This window comes from Penaeus monodon, chromosome 23, assembly GCF_015228065.2.
Source record: "Penaeus monodon isolate SGIC_2016 chromosome 23, NSTDA_Pmon_1, whole genome shotgun sequence".
In the NCBI taxonomy this organism is placed as follows: Eukaryota; Metazoa; Arthropoda; class Malacostraca; order Decapoda; family Penaeidae; genus Penaeus; species Penaeus monodon.
This window is the reverse complement of record NC_051408.1, coordinates 29,740,192-29,740,393: the sequence shown is the minus strand read 5'-3', so window position 1 is coordinate 29,740,393 and position 202 is coordinate 29,740,192.

Genomic DNA, 202 nt, shown 5'->3' with positions numbered 1-202 from the left:
AGCCCAGTCAACGTCTCACCATATAATCGAGGCGAGCAGCGGCCGCGAGACCCAACAAACCGCTCATAATATTGTCGCTTGTCACGCTCCACGCTCCACTGGGAATACAAGAAACGGATCTTAAATCACCGATTAATCCAAGCATGGCAACCTCCATTTATCGGTTGCTTAATGGTGGTTTTTGACGGATTATCTGGCTTGA